The sequence below is a fragment of the Phocoena phocoena genome, chromosome 15 (genome assembly GCF_963924675.1).
Source record: "Phocoena phocoena chromosome 15, mPhoPho1.1, whole genome shotgun sequence".
NCBI classification, from domain to species: Eukaryota; Metazoa; Chordata; class Mammalia; order Artiodactyla; family Phocoenidae; genus Phocoena; species Phocoena phocoena.
In genome coordinates, this window is record NC_089233.1 from 59,912,888 (window position 1) to 59,928,994 (window position 16,107).

Here is a 16,107-nt window from a genome sequence, read left to right on the forward strand (position 1 = left end):
ACTACAGAGAACATTAAAAGACATTTAAATTTTGATACAAAAATCTTTCAGCGCTATTTTACAGCAAGCAAAACCATTTTTCACTAATTCTATAAAATAGATTATCTTCTAATTCAATGCATTATTCAATTCAAATTATTTTCTTATAAAAAGAAACTTTTATTTAAAATACAAAACTATATTGGGCTTCCCTGGTGGCACAGTGGTTAAGAATCCGCCTGCCAATGCAGGGGACACGGGTTCAAGCCCTGGTCTGGGAAGATCCCACATGCCGTGGAGCAACTAAGTCCGTGTGCCACAACTACTGAGGCTGCTCTCTAGAGCCTGTGAGCCACAACTGCTGAGCCCGTGTGCTAGAACTACTGAAGTCCATGCGCCTAGAGCCCGTGCTGTGCAACACGAGAAGCCACCGCAATGAGAAGCCCACGCACTGCAACGAAACGAAGAGTATCCCCCGCTCGCCGCAACTAGAGAAAGCCCGCGCGCAGCAATGAAGACCCAACACAGCCAAAAAATAAATTAATTTTTTTTAAAAAAAGAAAAGAAACTATAGGAAAAGAATCAGAGGAAGGGAAGAAAAAAAAAGAATCCAATTTAATGTTTTGAAATAAGAATGGTAAAAGAAAACCTTCACTTAAAGACAAAATAATTATGCACATTTCCACAAATTGTACTATTCTCAATAACATCATAAGGCTCCAGTACTAGGCAAAGGAATGTCATAACGCTTTGGCTGACTTCTAGAGAAGAATCAAATCATTGTTTACATATAGGTAATCTTAAACTGCCACTAGAAAACTATTTTTTAACTTCTTTCCTACTTAAAGTTCTGATAAAAGAGAAAACTGAACCAAAGCGAATACAAAAACAAAATCAGCCACGGAATTAAAAACTTAGATGACCTTTGATCAATGCCCATTTCCACCCCAAGAATCAAATCATTGGGCCCAAAATAAAGGTTATGCAATCTACCGAACCACATTCCTCAATGGGACAGCTAGAGATTTTAACGTGTATGGCCTCTGCCTGCCTTGGCTCCACGTTCTTCCTTTCTCCTGTGTCTGGTATTTTAGAATAAATTCCAATTTGTCTTTTTCAATTGCTCCCAGGTGTATGATTACTAGTAAACTTTAAGAAAAAAACAACCCTGTGATTTACTATTCCTGAGACGTTGATTTTCCTGAGACGTTGATTTTCCTACCTCACCCCACAAAAAATCCCCCACAGAAGCCCCATTTTCCTGTGAGTTATTTCTAGGTTGAATTGACTTCATGCAAAGTAAAGCTAAGGATAGTACATGGAACTAGGAGCCAGGGAGGAGGCTTAATTCGTGGAAAAGGGTCCCAGTGAGGAGAGTGAGGGCGGTGGGCGAAGGGGAGCAGAGGGCGGGAGGAAGGGTTAGAAAGCGGACCCTGGGGGCGGGTGGCGTCGGGGGTGGAGAGAGCCACAGAGGGCGCTCCTTCCAGGAAGAGAGAAGGGGGCAGAGGCGAGGAATGGAAGGTGCTGAGGTCGGGGGGCGGGGCAGGGGTGTGAGGAGAAGACGGCGAGAGCCAAGGACTCGGACGCCTAGGGCTCCCTCCACACACGACTCCTCAGAGTTGAAGGCCGGGTACTCAGAGAGGGACACCGAGGCTGAGGAGTGACCGCAAGCGCCCACTGCCTCCCCTCAGGCGGGGTCCCTCAGGCCTTGTGCCGGTGAAGAGCCCGGCGGCACACGTGTGGGGATGAGGGTGGCCGCGGCCGCCGTGATCCAGCCCGCCTCCAGCCCCCGGGTCCCGCCCGTCGCCCTACTTCCAGCGCCGGGTCTGAAGCGAGGCGTGCCCGAACAGGGACTGGAGGAGGAGTCGCTAGATCCTCGCGTTAGACCTCTGGCGCTCCGCGCCCTGAGCTGCTGTGCGTCTGGGAGTGAGCGGTCGGGCTACAGGGCGGGGAGGGGCGGGGCAGTGGACCGGGGCGGGGCGAGGGGAGGGGCATATGGGGATGGCACGGGGCTATAGGCGGGGCAGTGGGCAGGGAACAGGGCAGGCCTAGGGCGGGGCGGAAGGGTGGGCGGGGCTAAGGGCCAGCGGCATGAGTGGGTGGGGCAAAGGGCGGGGCAGGGGGCAGGGGACAGGGACCCGGACAGGGGCGGGGATGGGGGACACTGAGAGCAGTTTCCCGCGTGGTGCTTGCTCTTGGAGCTTATCTGTTCAGCGACCCGGTCACTAGTCACTGCAAAACAATTGTGAGGGGTGGTAATGTCTGACCCCTCTGCTTGGCCTCTGAACATCACCAGGATGATGTCTCATCATCTTTTGCACTTAGAGCGAGGAGGTCCCTGGAGAGTTATTAAATCTCTTTAACCTTAGTTTTTCTCATCTGTAAAATGGAAATGATGATAATAAAAGTACCTCTGTCACAGGGTATTGTAAGAGATGAGTGAGATGAAGCACGTAAAGAGCCTAGCAATAATAAATGCTCAATAAATATTAGCTATCATTATTGTTGTTAAAAAGATCATTCATATTGACCAGCACTTTAGGGACAGCAAACATTTTCCTGCCTGGAATATCACAGCTTTCAATAGCTAAAGCCAACTGCTACAACATAAGAAAAATCATACAAAAGCATATGGATCAAAGGCTGTTTTCCTCCCTTGAACTTCATAGTAAATACTGATAAATCTTGGAATAAAAATGGCATCCAATATATAGGTTATTGATAAGGTCCCAGGCTCCTTGCTGATGGGTTGTCTTATTTACTCTTCAAACAACCTCACAAGGTAGTTAGTAATTTCCCCCCTTTTGAGATGAGGAAATGGCCTGGAGGGAGAAGCCACCTGTCCAGGGTCACATAGTTGGGGGTGTTAGAGACAGAATTCAGCCCGGGTTTAGCTCCCCTTTTCCCACCTCAGGGAATGGTGTCACAGTGACCACTCAGGCAGACATCTGGGAGATGCCCTTGATGCCAACCTCACCTCTACCTTAATATCACTCCATAAGCAAGCCCATCACTCCACCTTCAAATAGGACTTTATCCACTTCTCACTGCCTCTACCCTCTCCACCCTGGTCTAAGCTACTTCCCTCCTGGAAAAGCTCCAACAGCTTTCTCAGCAATCTCCCTCATGTCACTTGCCTTCCTTGAGCCCATTGTCCACACTGAAGCCAGAAGGGTCTCCCCCCTTTAAAGCCCTCTAAGTCCTCCTGTTGCTCTTAGAATAAAAACAAACTCCCTCCTAACAACTACAGGGTCCTGCATAGTCTCCCCCTTACTTATTATTCTAGCTTCATGTCCTATGGGTGGATTTATCCTGACCACAATGAATCTTCAGTTTCAGGGCCCTTGCTTGCATGGGCCCCTCCAAGGTCCTGGGAGAAACATAGCAGTGTGTTCACCTGGGTGTGTGTTTTTGTAAACATTGCAGAAGTAAGATATTTAACGGTAATCCTTTAAGATAGATGTCTTTCAACTCTCCCTTTATCACACTGTATTGTGGCAATGGAGTACCTGAAGGATGCAGCTAAGGTAGAGTTGAGTTAGGTGTACATTAATTTAGGTTCAGAGGTGTTATGGATTGAATGTTTGTGTCCCTCCAAATTCATATGTTGAAATCCTAATCCCCAATGTGATGGTATTGGGAGATGGGGCCTTTGGGAGGTAATTAGGTCATGAAGGCTCCACCCTGATGGGTTAATAATATGGGATTAGTGCCCTTATAAAGGAGACCTTTCAACCTTTCTGCCTTGTGAAGACACAGCGAGAAGACAGCTGTCTGTGAACTAGAAAGCAGGTTCTCACCGGACACCAAATCTGCTGGCAACTTGATCTTGGACTTCCCAGCCTCCAGAACTGTGAGAAACAAATGTTTGTTGTTTAGCCACCCAGTCTATGGTAGTTTGTTATAGCAGCCTGAACAGATTAGGACAAGAAGGATCAATTTATACAGTTCACAGCCCCTTTCATCTTTAGTTGTGTCATTGCTGTCCGTCTCAGTGTAGGAATGGCTTCCAGGAATATCCCTATTGTCCACTGTGCTGACTCACCCTGCACTGTGACAGGAAGGTGCAGGGCCACATGTTGTACCATTGCCCAGCATCAGTGCAAAATGGGTGGAAAACAAGATTTGGAACATACAGTGCTAGAGCTAGTCTACAGAAAATTCTTCTGATCATCAGATGTATTAAACTATATGCAGAGGATTTGGTTCCCCACAAAGCCTGGTTAAAAGCAGAAGTATATTTGGCAGTGCAGCCTATACAATTATAAATGCACTGCACGTTTTTTCTTCCTTTCTAATAGGAATTGCACAAACTAGAAGATATCAAAGTCCTATGTTTGTAGGGATATGGTGAACTGTAAACAGCGAGTATGTCCATGAGGGAATTTGAGTGTTGTATGATCTCATCGTGTTGGGTCATGCCTTACTTAGCATTTCTGCCCTAGCAATGTCTTACAGAAGAAATGGCCTGTAGATGGTAACAAAAGTAGTACAGTAGGCCCTCCATATCCACAGGCTCTGCATCCGTGGTTTCAACCAACCTCAGCAAAAATATTTGAAAAAAAATTCCAGAAATTTCTAAAAAGCGAAACTTAAATTTGCCACACAGTGGCAACTATTTACATAGCATTTACACTGTATTAGGTATTATAAGTAATCTAGAGATGATTTAAAGTATGGGGAGGGTGTGAGTAGGTTATATGCAAATACTATGCCATTTTACATAAGGGACTTGAGCATCTGTGGATTTTGGTATCTGTGGGAGAATAATTGCCCCACAGATACCAAAAGGCAACGGTAATTCATTAAGAGGAATAGATACATTTCAAATCAAAGTAATGAATACACTTGTAGATTGTTGTGATAATCTAATTAATTAAAAGGAGTGAATTATAGAAATACATTTGGGGAAAGATTCAAATATCTCACTTATTTGACATGAAATACTGATATGGATGAAGATAATGTAGAATTCATATTATGCCACCACATGGGGATGCTGACAATAAAACTAGTTAATGTGCTGTCAACCCAAAAAGTATTTAAGCTTAGTCACTGTATAAAAAGACTTATAGCTCATGTATGAAAGAAATTTAGAGGTTTTCTCAAATTTGACAATAATCCTAAGAATTTACATGGCATTAAGCTTTACAACTTAAAGAAAATTGTTTAAACTATCCACCAAAAAAGTTAATCAATCTTGTAAACACTAAATTATCATCTTCATATTTTTATAAAAAGACAACAAAATCATTGTCTTATGAGTATATGGTCAAAGAATATACAGCAAAAAATGTAGAGAAAAAATTATTATAGAACCATATCATGGCGGCTAATTAATAAAATATTACGCTATGTTTCCAGATTTTATGATTGTTAGCTTTTAACATTTTATAATTTGTTGTTATTTCTTCTGTCATTCTAGAAACAATTTCCCTTTCTAACCTAGTTCTGTATTTATGACTTTATTCTTTTTCTTTAAGAAAAGAATACTCGGGCTTCCCTGGTGGCGCAGTGGTCGAGAATCTGCCTGCTAATTCAGGAGACACGGGTTCGAGCCCTGGTCTGGGAGGATCCCACATGCCGCGGAGCAACCGGGCCCGTGAGCCACAACTACTGAACCTGCGCGTCTGGAGCCTGTGCTCTGCAACGAGAGGCCCGCACACCACGATGAAGAGTGGCCCCCGCTTGCCACAACTAGAGAAAGCCCTCGCACAGAAACGAAGACCCAACACAGCAAAAATAAATTAATAAACTCCTACCCCAACATCTTCTTTTTTTTTTTGCGGCACGCGGGCCTCCCACTGTCACGGCCCCTCCAGCTGCGGAGCAACAGGCTCCGGATGCGCAGACCCAGCGGTCATGGCCCACGGGCCCAGCCGCTCCGCGGCATGTGGGATCCTCCCGGACCAGGGCACGAACCCGTGTCCCCTGCATCGGCAGGCGGACTCTCAACCACTGTGCCACCAGGGAAGCCCTCAACATCTTCTTTAAAAAAAAAAAAAAAAGAATACATTTTATAAGCTTCAGGCCCCATAAAGCCTGGCACTGTCTCTGCCCAACCCTGTGCTCTTGCCCCCTGTGCTCTAGCCATATTGGATCCCCTCTATGCCCATTGCTTAGGAAATTGCCTGGCACACAGTGGTACCAGAAAACTATTTGTAGATAAATGAATGAATGAATGAATGACTCAGAAGCCAGAATGTTAGAATGTTAACTCCAGGGAAACATGAATTTTGTCTGTTTTATTTGTTCTTACATTCCCACATCCAAAGCAGTGCCTTGCATACAGAAGGTGCACAGTAAGTGTTTTTCTAAATGAATCCAGACCTGTTTCATTGCAGATAATGCTTCTTTTCATTGCCTCCAGTTAATTCCATTTACAAAGTACTTTCCCAAGATCTCTCCATAACTCAGAGATGTTTCATTTTAGAGTTAAAGTTCAGAAGAGAAGTGACTTGCCCCAGGTCATTCAGTCAGTGGCAGAGCTGAACTTCAAATCTAGATCTCCAGGGCCCAAAAGCCTCAATGTCCACAGCACTCCCAATAACCTGTCCCACAGTAGGAAAGCAGACGTTGAAGAAGCCAGTCCCAGAACGCAGAGCAGGCCGGGTCCCAGAAGAGTTACTCTGCATGGACACCAGGTGGCGCGATCCATCGAGTAGTTACCCTAGTCTTTGATAGCAACTTGATAAGATCAAAAAAGTTTATCAGAAACCAAAGTTTGAACCACCAGTTTCATTTGATTTCAACTGCCCTGCCTTTCCTTCATTGACCACTTGCTCTTTGGGTCTCAGTTTCCTTTCTGTCAAATGGGAATATTAACAGGTACTTCCTAACCAGGCGATACGTTATGGTGCCCATGCACGGCCCATATTCAACAAACACGCATCCTACTTCTTCCGACAGGGCCCACGGTAATCTCCAGCTGTACAAAATTCTTCTTAGCCCTGCACATTGCCAGAGAATGATTTCCAGCAGGAATGAGAAGGAAATTCCTTTTTGTTGATCACCTACTGTGGTAAGTGGAAAAATGACCCCTACATCCTAATCCCTGGAGCTTGTGAATGTTACTTTATGTGGCAAAGGGAGGAGGGGTCCTCCTTTGCAGATGTGATTAAATTAAGGATCTTGAGATGGGGAGATTATCCTGGATTATCATGTGCACCCTAAATACAATTGCATGTATCCTCAGTAAGAGGAAGACAAAGGGAGATTTTACAGAGTACCGGCAGCCACCAGAAGCTAGACAAGGTCAAGAACAGATTATCCCCTAGAGCTTCCAAAGGGAGTGCAGCCTGGCCCACACCTTGATCTTGGTCCAGTGAAACAGGAGTGGAACTGCGACCATGGGGCAGAGGCAGGACAGAAATCCCACCTATGAACTGGGTTCAAGATATGCTGGAGGCAGGGAAGGGGGCACACTACTGGGGACACCCAGACTCTAGGCCTACTCACCAACCGTGGTGATTCCAGATGGTGTTGTCTAGAGATGTCTTTGAGTTCCTTTCACACATACAGAGACTGTCTTGCCCCAGACTCTGCCAGAAAGAGTGGAGGGGTTGGTAGGGGGGCACGCGAACCCAGCATCTCTGCATCCTCTTTCCCACGGCACCCCTCCCTCCACTGCTGCTGATTGGAAGAGCCCCATCATGCTGTGGGTCAGAGGTCTGCTTAGGCAGGAGACAGATCTGAGATTTACTCAGTGTGTTATTTTGGGCCCCTTAGCTCCACTAAAGCTCAATTCCTTCATCCGTAAAATGGAGATGTAATATCACCCTTGCAGAGCTGTTGAGTGGGTTCACAGCAACAGTATCTTTACAATGTTTCATATGGTGCTAGTAGTTAGGGTAGATAATTGATGATAAAGATGAATAGTTTACATGGCACACACACAGCCCTTATTAGATGGCAGGCACTGTTGAAAACATTTTGCATGTATTTTTTTTAATGTGACCAGAAAAGAGTTTTATTTGAGCCAAACTGAGGACTATAGCCAAGGAGACAGTCTCTCAGATAGCTCTGAGGCATTGTTCCAAAGAAGCATGGTTTTTAGCACAGTTTTGGATCTTGTCAGAGCAAACAACATCAAACATTACAGGATACATTCCTTCAAAATTTCAAAGAAGACAGATGAGCACGTACACAGCAAATCAGCCTGGCCTTGGCACCTGTGAAGAGAGTCTTATCATCAAAGGAGTATTAGCATTGATGTTCCAGGGAGGGAGGTATTTATCTCTATCTTCAAAACAGCCATTGTTTACTTCTGGACAATGCACACTTTTCTTTAATGGTTAGAGCAGATGTCCAGTGTATGCTTTTTTTTTGGTGCAAGCAATATATATATAAATATATATATATATATATATATATTTTACTCACGTCACTCTGTTATTGGTCAAATCAGTCATACAATCAACTGGGTCATTCCATCATTGGATGGCTTGAATAATATATATACATATATATATTTTTTATACAGCAGGTTTTTATTAGTCATCAATTTTATACACATCAGTGTATACATGTCACTCCCAATCTCCCAATTCATCACACCACCACCAACAACCCCCCACGGCTTTCCCTGCTTGGTGTCCATATGTTCTCTACATCTGTGTCTCAATTTCTGCTCCACAAACCAGTTCATCCATACCATTTTTCTAGGTTCCACATATATGTGTTAATATACGATATTTGTTTTTCTCTTTCTCACTTCACTCTGTATGACAGTCTCTAGATCCATCCACGTCTCAACAAATGACCCAATTTCATTCCCTTTTATGGCTGAGTAATATTCCATTGTATATATGTACCACATCTTCTTTATCCATTGGTCTGTCAATGGGCATTTAAGTTGCTTCCATGACCTGGCTATTGTAAATAGTGCTGCAATGAACGTTGGAGTGCATGTGTCTTTTTGAATTATGGTTTTCTCTGGATATATGCCCAGAGGGCATTGCTGGGTCATATGGTAGTTCTTTTTTTAGCTTTTTAAGGACCCCCCCATACTGTTCTCCATAGTGGCTGTATCAATTTACATTCCCACCAAGAGTGCAAGAGGGTTCCCTTTCCTCCACACCCTCTCCAGCATTTATTGTTTGTAGATTTTCTGATGATGCCCATTCTAACTGGTGTGAGATGATACCTCATTGTAGTTTTGATTTGCATTTCTCTAATAATTAGTGATGTTGAGCAGCTTTTCATGTGCTTCTTGGCCATCTGTATGCTTTCTTTGGAGAAATGTCTATTTAGGTCTTCTGCCCGTTTTTGGATTGGGTTGTTTGTTTTTTTAATATTGAGATGCATGAGCTGTTTATATATTTTGGAGATTAATCCTTTGTCCATTGATTCGTTTGCAAATATTTTCTCCTATTCTGAGGGTTGGCTTTTCGTGTTGTTTATGGTTTCCTTTGCTGTGTAAAAGCTTTGAAGTTTCATTAGGTCCCATCTGTTTATTTTTGTTTTTATTTCCATTACTCTAGGAGGTGGATCAAAAAAGATCTTGCTGTGATTTATGTCAAAGAGTGTTCTTCCTATGTTTTCCTCTAAGAGTTTTATAGTGTCTGGTCTAAAGTTTAGGTCTTTAATCCACTGTGAGTTTATTTTTGTCTATGGTGTTAGGGAGTGTTCTAATTTCACTCTTTTACATGTAGCTGTTCAGTTTTCCCAGCACCACTTGTTGAAGAGACTGTCTTTTCTCCATTGTATATCCTTGCCTCCTTTGTCATAGATTAGTTGACCATAGATGCATGGGTTTATCTCTGGGCTTGCTATCTTGTTCCATTGATCTATGTTTCTGTTTTGGTGCCAGTACCATATTGTCTCGATTACTGTAGTTTTGTAGCATTGTCTGAAGTCAGGGAGTCTGATTCCTCCAGCTCCGTTTTTTTCCCTCAAGACTGCTTTGGCTACTCGGGGTCTTTTGTGTCTCCATACAAATTTTAAGATTTTTTGTTATAGTTCTGTAAAAAATGCCATTGGTAATTTGGTAGGGATTGCATTGAATCTGTATATTGCTTTGGGTAGTATGGTCATTTTCACAGTACCGATTCTTCCAATCCAACAACATGGTATATCTCTCCGTCTGCTGGTATCATCTTTAATTCCTTTCATCAGTGTCTTATAGTTTTCTGCATACAGGTCTTTTGTCTCCCTAGGTAGGTTTATTCCTAGGAATTTTACTTTTTTTGTTGCACTGGTAAATGGGAGTGTTTCCTTAATTTCTCTTTCAGATTTTTCATCATTAGTGTTTAGGAATGCAAGAGATTTCTGTGCATTAATTTTGTATACTGCAACTTTACCAAATTCATTGATTAGTTCTAGTAGTTTTCTGGTGGCATCTTTAGGATTCTCTACATATAGTATCATGGGATCTGCAAACAGTGACTGTTTTAGTTCTTCTTTTCCAGTTTGTATTCTTTTTATTTCTTTTTCTTCTGTGATTGCTGTGGCTAGGACTTCCAAAACTATATTGAATAATAGTGGCGAGAGTGGACATACTTGTCTTGTTCCTGATTTTAGAGGAAATGCTTTCAGTTTTTCACCATTGAGGATGATGTTTGCTGTGGGTTTGTCGTATATGACCTTCATTATGTTGAGGTAGGTTCCCTCTATGCCCACTTTCTGGAGAGTTTTTATCATAAATGGGTGTTAAATTTTGTCAAAAGATTTTTCTTCATCTATTGAGATGATCATATGGTTTTTCTCTTTCAATTTGTTAATATGGTGTATCACATTGATTGATTTGCATGTATTGAAGAATCCTTGCATCCCTGGGATAAATCCCACTTGATCATGGTGTATGATTCTTTTCATGTGTTGTTGGATTCTGTGTGCTAGTATTTTGTTGAGGATTTTTGCATCTATATTCATCAGTGATATTGGTCTGTAATTTTCTTTTTTTGTAGTATCTTAGTCTGGTTTTGGTATCAGGGTGATGGTGGCCTCATAGAATGAGTTTGGGAGTGCTCCTTCCTCCACAAATTTTTGGAAGAGTTTGAGAATGATGGCTGTTAGCTCTTCTCTAAATGTTTGATAGAATTCACCTGTGAAGCCATCTGGTCCTGGACTTTTGTTTGTTGGAAGATTTTTAATCACAGTTTCAATTTCATTACTTGTGATTGGTCTGTTCATATTATCTATTTCTTCCTGGCTCAGTCTTGGGAGGTTATACCTTTCTAAGAATTTGTCCATTTCTTCCAGGTTGTCCATTTTATTGGCATACAGTTGCTTGTAGTAATCTCTTAGGATGCTTTGTATTTCTGCAGTGTCTGTTGTAACTTCTCCTTTTTCATTTCTAATGTTATTGATTTAAGTACTCTCCCTCTTTTTCTTGATGAGTCTGGCTAATAGTTTATCAATTTTGTTTATCTTCTCAAAGAACCAGCTTTTAGTTTTATTGATCTTTGCTATTGTTTCCTTATTTTCTATTTCATTTATTTCTGCTCTGATCTTTATGATTTCTTTCCTTCTGCTAACTTTGGGTTTTGTTTATTCTTCTTTCTCTACTTCCTTTAGCTGTAAGGTTAGATTGTTTATTTGAGATTTTTCTTGTTTCTTGAGGTAGGCTTGTATAGCTATAAACTTCCCTCTTAGAACTGCTTTTGCTGCATCCCATAGGTTTTGGATTGTCGTATTTTCATTGTGATTTGTCTCTAGATATTTTTTGATTTCCTCTTTGATTTCTTCAGTGATCTCTTGGTTATTTAGTAATGTAGTGTTTAGCCTCCATGTGTTTGTATTTTTTACATTTTTTTCCCTGTAATTCATTTCTAATCTCATAGCGTTGTGGTCAGAAAAGATGCTTGGTACAATTTCAATTCTTTAAATTTACTGAAGCTTGATTTGTGACGCAAGATGTAATCTACCCTGAAGAATGTTCTGTGCGCACTTGAGAAGAAAGTGTAATCTGCTGTTTTTGGATGGAATGTCCCGTAAATATCAATTAAATCTATCTGGTCTATTGTGTCATTTAAAGCTTTTGTTTCCTTATTTATTTTCATTTTGGATGATATGTCCATTGGTGTAAGTGAGGTGTTAAAGTCCCCCACTATTATTGTGTTACTGTCAATTTCCTTTTTTATAGTTGTTAGCAGTTGCCTTATGCTTTGAGATGCTCTTAGGTTGGGTGCATATATATTTATAATTGTTATATCTTCTTGGATTGATCCCCTCTTCATTATGTAGTGTCCTTCCTTGTCTCTTGTAACATTCTTTATTTTAAAGTCTATTTTATCTGATATGAGTATTGCTACTCCAGCTTTCTTTTAATTTCCATTTGCATGGAATATCTTTTTCCATCCCCTCACTTTCAGTGTGAATGTGTCCCTAGGTCTGAAGTGGGTCTCTTGTAGACAGCATATATATGGGTCTTGTTTTTGTATCCATTCAGCAAGCCTGTGTCTTTTGTTTGGAGCATTTAATCCATTCGATTTTAGGGTAATTATTGATATGTGTGTTCCTATGACCATTTTCTTAATTGTTTTGGGTTTGTTTTTGTAGGTCCCTTTCTTCTCTTGTGTTTCCCACCTAGAGAAGTTCCTTTAGCATTTGTTGTAGAGCTGGTTTGGTGGTGCTGAATTCTCTTAGCTTTTGCTTGTCTGTAAAGCTTTTGATTTCTCCATCAAATCTGAATGAGATCCTTGCCAGGTAGAGTAATTTTGGTTGTAGGTTCTTCCCTTTCATCACTCTAAGTATATCATGCCACTCCCTTCTGGCTTGTACAGTTTCTGCTGAGAAATCAGCTGTGAACCTTGTGGGAGTTCCCTTGTATGTTATTTGTCGTTTTTCCCTTGCTGCTTTTAATAATTTTTCTTTGTCTTCAATTTTGCTAGTTTGATTACTCTGTGTCTCGGTGTGTTTCTCCTTGGGTTTATCCTGTATGGGACTCTGCACTTCCTGGACTTGGGTGGCTATTTCCTTTCCCATGTTAGGGAAGTTTTCGACTATAATCTCTTCAAACATTTTCTCTGGTCCTTTCTCTCTCTCTTCTCCTTCTGGGACCCCTGTAATGCGAATGTTGTTGCATTTAATGTTGTCCCAGAGGTCTCTTAGGCTGTCTTCATTTCTTTACATTCCTTTTTCTTTATTTTGTTCTGCAGCAGTGAATTCCACCATTCTGTCTTCCAGGTCACTTATCCGTTCTTCTGCCTCAGTTATTCTGCTATTGATTCCTTCCAGTGTAGTTTTCATTTAGTTATTGTATTGTTCATCTCTGTTTGTTTGTTCTTTAATTCTTCTAGATCTTTGTTAAACATTTCTTGCATCTTCCCGATCTTTGCCTCCATTCTTTTACTGAGGTCCTGGATCATCTTCACTATCATTATTCTGAATTCTTTTTCTGGAAGGTTGCCTATCTCCATTTCATTTAGTTGTTTTTCTGGGGGGTTATCTTGTTCCTTCATCTGGTATCTTGTTCCTTCATCTGTCCCTCCCTCTGCCTTTTCATCTTGTCTATCTTTCTGTGAATGTGGTTTTTTTTCCCACAGGCTGCAGGATTGTAGTTCTTCTTGCTTCTGCTGTCTGCCCTCTGGTGGATGAGGCTATCTAAGAGGCTTATGCAAGTTTCCTGATGGGAGGGACTGGTGGTGGGTAGAGCTGACTGTTGCTCTGGTGGGTGGAGCTCAGTAAAACTTTAATCCGCTTGACTGCTGATGGGTGGGGCTGGGTTCCCCACCCAGGTTGTTTGTTTGGTTGTTTGGCCTGAGGCAACCCGACACTGGAGCCTACCTGGGCTCTTTGGTGGAGCTAATGGTGACTCCTGGAGGGCTCACGCCAAGGAGTACTTCCCAGAAGTTCTGCTGCCAGTGTCCTTGTCCCCACGGTGGGCCACAGCCACCCCCCTCCTCTGCAGGAGACCCTCCAACACTAGCAGGTAGGTGTGGTTCATTCTCCCCTGGGTCCCAATGTGCACACCACTTTGTGTGTGCCCTCCAAGTGTGGAGTCTCTGTTTCCCCCAGTCCTGTCGAAGTCCTGCAATCAATTCCCACTAGGCTTCAAAGTCTGATTCTCTAGGAATTCATCCTCCTCTTGCCGGACCCCCAGGTTGGGAAGCCTGACGTGGGGCTCAGAACCTTTGCTCCAGTGGGTGAACTTCTGTGGTGTAAGTGTTCTCCAGTCTGTGAGTCATGCACCCAGCAGTTATGGGACTTGATTTTACTGTGGTTGTGCCCCTCATACTGTCTCACTGTGGTTTCTCCTTTGTCCTTGGATGCGGGGTATCTTTTTTGGTGAGTTCCAGTGTCTTCCTGTTGATGATTGTCCAGCAGCTAGTTGTGATCCTGGTGCTCTTGCAAGAGGGAGTGAGAACACGTCCTTCTACTCCACCATCTTGGTTCCAATCACGTTTTGCATGTATTAACTCATTGTTCTTCACATCATCCTCAGGAGGTAGGTATATTATTATTCCCATTCTGTAGATGGTGAAACTGAGGCACAGAGAGTTTAATGACTTGCCCAAGCCCACACAATGAGTAAATGGTAGAGCTGGGATTCAAAGACTGGCAGTGAGTGAGGCTACAGGCTGTACTTACAGCCACTACACTATCCTGAGCTTTAAAATGGTAGCTGTTATTATTAACTATAATAGCTAAGATTGATGTGCCAGGACCGTGTTGACTCACTGCATTTGCTCAATAGCTGTATGAGGTAATTTCTGTTGTATCCCTGCTTTATGGAGGAGCAAAGAGAGGCAAGAAAAGTTATGTTATTTGCTTAACGTCACAGAGCTAATAAGTAGCAGACCTGGGATTCAAACCCAGACAGCCTGGTGTCAAGGCCCTCACTCTTAATCACTGCATTGTATTACCTGTGTATTGACGATGATGATGAAGGAGAAGAGGTAGAAGAAGAGGAGGGGGAGGAGAAAACAAACCTACCTTATACCAACCACCTATGATGTGTTCAGATGTCAAAGGCTGAGCTGATCCATCAGATTCCCTCTCTCTAAACTTTTTTTTTTGAATTTTGTTTTATTTATTATTTTATACAGCAGGTTCTTATTAGTCATCAATTTTATACACATCAGTGTTTACATGTCAATCCCAATTGCCCAATTCATCACACCACCACAACCACCACCCCGCCGCTTACCCGCCTTGGTGTCCATACATTTGTTCTCTACATCTGTGTCTCTATTTCTGCCCTGCAAACCAGTTCATCTGTACCATTTTTCTAGGTTCCACATATATGTGTTCCATATATATATATATATATATATATATATATATATATATATATGGAACATATATCTAGGTTTCACATATATATGATATTTGTTTTTCTCTTTCTAACTTCACTCTGTATGAGTCTATAGATTCATCCACATCTCTACAAATGACCCATTTTCATTCCTTTTTATGGCTGAGTAACATTCCATTGTATTTACGTACCACATCTTCCTTATCCATTCATCTGTCAATGGGCATTTAGGTTGCTCCCATGACCTGGCTCTTGTAAATAGTGCTGCAGTGAAATTTGGGGTTCATGTGTTTTTTTGAATTATGGTTTTCTCTGGGTATATGCCCAGTAGTGGGATTGCTGGATCATATGGTAATTCTATTTTTCGTTTTGTAAGGAACCTCCATACTGTTCTCCATAGTGGCTGTATCAATTTACATTCCCACCAACAGTGCAAGAGGGTTCCCTTTCCTCCACACCCTCTCCAACATTTGTTGTTTTTAGACCTCTCTCTAGACTTTGATAGAGAGAAATAGCAGGAGAGTGCTATCTTTAGCAGTGGGAGTGGACAATGAAAATATGCAGAAAGAAGACAAAGTAAAGCCCAGACATAGTTAAAGGAAACTGAAGCTAGGAGCTAGGACAGATGGCAGAACAGCCCCTGGCCCCGGTTCTCAGACTTCCCTTGGGGGAGTAGGGGCTGTGGAAACTCAATGCCCCGACCCCAGTTCAGAGGCTGTGGTTCAGCAGGCCTGGGTGGGCCTGGGGGTCTGCACTCTTAGTGCGCACAGTGGTGGAGACTGATGAGGACCCACTCTGACACGCTGAGGAAGCCGGTCTGTTGAGAGAGAATGGAGGATGTGTCTGACATGGGGGTGCTCACCAGACTCTCCATCCACTCCTCACATTTCCCAGCCCCCATGCTGGGACAGACCACATGACTAACTCTA